A 2,483-nucleotide genomic window follows, 5' to 3' on the forward strand; every position below is an offset into this window, starting at 1 on the left:
GTGGCCGAAAACGCGAACCGATTGCCGGCGAACCAGAAACTGCGGCCTCGAACTCCATTTCCACAGGAGATGGCAACTATTTTCCAGCGGTCGGAGCAACGGCCGACAGAAAAGCAATTTTCCGCGGCCAGGCGGAATTTAATCTGTCCTATTGGCCGCTGCTTTCGTTTTAATGGACGACCGGCTGCGACGGCGACGAATAAAAATTTCATCTTTCGCTCGTTTTCCAAAAAAAAAAAAAAATGAAAAAGCCAGTCCTCTGGAGTTTGAACTGTTTCCCAGGTGGCAAATGCGGCGAACCGCGAATTCGGGGAAATATTTGTCGTGTTTTTGTGAAGGATCTGTGAGACAGAATTTGATGGAACGTTTCGAACTTTCGCGAAGGATCCATGATCATCTGTTTGGATGAATCTGAAACGAAATTGTCGACAGAGAAGTGTGAAAAATTGAGGGAGTACACTGTCCTGATACGTCTGAAGATGGGTACAGTTTGAGAATTTTTTTTATACCTGTAGGGATGACCGAGCGTGAGTGCGTTGTTTGTATGAATGCGTTGTCTGTGTGAATGCGTGAGGGTCTATGGCGTGAGCGGTAAGGACCGGCGTGCCAGGTCGAGTGTTTGGGATAGCGCGAAAGATATTGAACGAATGTTTAGTTTTAGTAATCAGGCGAGGAGTGCGTGAGTGCGTGTGTGTTTTCTTCTAACGAAAAGTGTGCATGTATGCAAGATGACATTAGGGCGAATGCGAGGGAGCGAAGGGCAGTATGAATCCAGCGATTGATTGAGCGACATCCTTAGCGTAGCACCTAGTGATATAAACTATTAATAAATATAGTATAGTCAAAAGTCCGTTCGAGTTTACTATCCCTCCACACATAAATCCTCTACATACCTAACTACTAAATGAAAGCTTCAAATGTTTTCCGAGGATATAAATGTAACGTTTAGCTTTCTTCTCCAATTTTTAAAAAGCAAATATGTTAGAAAATGGAGAAGTTATTGCTATATATCTTTTGCTAGAACATCGATTGCTGGACACCATCGTTTGCAAGGATTGGAACGTCTGAAATAAAAAATTCTTTCCGATTCATAAAGAAAAATGTATCTCCTACAATGCAGAGTACGATTTTTTCGGTGTGCCAATTGTGTAATTTTTTAGAAATGTTAAAGCTTGATTTTTTTTTCGTTAAAAAGAAGTTTTCCTTTTTTAAACTGCCACCATTTATAGGTATAATAATTATAATTTAAACGTTTCAACGAGGTGATCACAATTCCTCCATTGTGTAATATTATATTTATATGCAGTACAATTTACTTTTAAAAATTGGACAAGAGAGCTAACCGTTGCATTTATATCTTCTGAGAAAATTGATGCTTTTCATTTACTAGTTACCAATGACAAAAACTCCCAAACATTTCCTTCTTTTATAGACGTATCAGCCTGGTGCACCGTCTTAAGACCTTTTGATACCGATTAATGGTTTCCAGTTTCGTTGAATTTTGCAAATTTTGTCGTCGAAAATAAGTAAATTACTCTCGAGTTACTTGATCTTCGTTAAACCATAGGATCCATGTGGAAAGATCGTTTACACTCAATTTAAAGGAGAAAGAGCAGAACGTTTAAACAACGTGATTTTTGTAGCCCTTTTTGTAAAAAGTACCGGTAGGAAAGGTATAAAGGGGAAAATGGTAAACAAAGAATTTTCCACGTCGAACAAGGACGACAATAAGAGCGAGGGAACGGAGAAATCGAAATCAGGCGATTTGTTGGCTTAACGAGCGTAATGGAGGAGGCTAAACCACGGGAAATCGGCGTCGTTAACGAAGACACCCGTCATGGACCGTGATTCGCTTTAATCGCCCGTTAAAACAGCCGATCGAGGGTCAACCTTGGCCCGAAATGAGCGTGGTCTGCTACTAACAGCGCTATTTGGTCGTTATTCGTGTAATTTAGCTTCTTCCAAAATTCTGCCTCTCTTAGAAAATTTTCAATTCTTCCTTGACTATATTAAATCAAACTGCAAAGTTTGGTCGTTTTACGACACAACTTTAAAAAAACAAAGGAAGAAATATAAAGTATCGAAAGAATGTTAAATTTACTAATAATCGTTAAATTGATCAATTTTATAGGAAACGATATCTGAAGATAATAAATCTCTTTAAGAAATACAGATCTAACTAATATTAGTACAGGTTACTTCCATACATACACAAGTACTAAGGAATTAATGTAATAGCAGTGATGGTAATAAGTAATCTATAGGATCAATAAAACACGAGTCTGTAAGTACTAAGTAGTACAAGCCCATGCTTTGTCAGACCAGACTCCACCGGCCGGATTACTCACCCCTTAAGAACCTTATTAATTATCTTGTAATCTTGGAACTCTTGAAAGATACACAAGGGAGCGTCCTCTTTGGAAACTTGCTCATCTGCTTGAATTACCGCCCCCCTCCCCGAAAGAAAAAGAACTTAAATCTAT

This window comes from Habropoda laboriosa, unplaced genomic scaffold (assembly GCF_001263275.1).
Source record: "Habropoda laboriosa isolate 0110345459 unplaced genomic scaffold, ASM126327v1 scaffold478, whole genome shotgun sequence".
NCBI lineage: Eukaryota > Metazoa > Arthropoda > Insecta > Hymenoptera > Apidae > Habropoda > Habropoda laboriosa.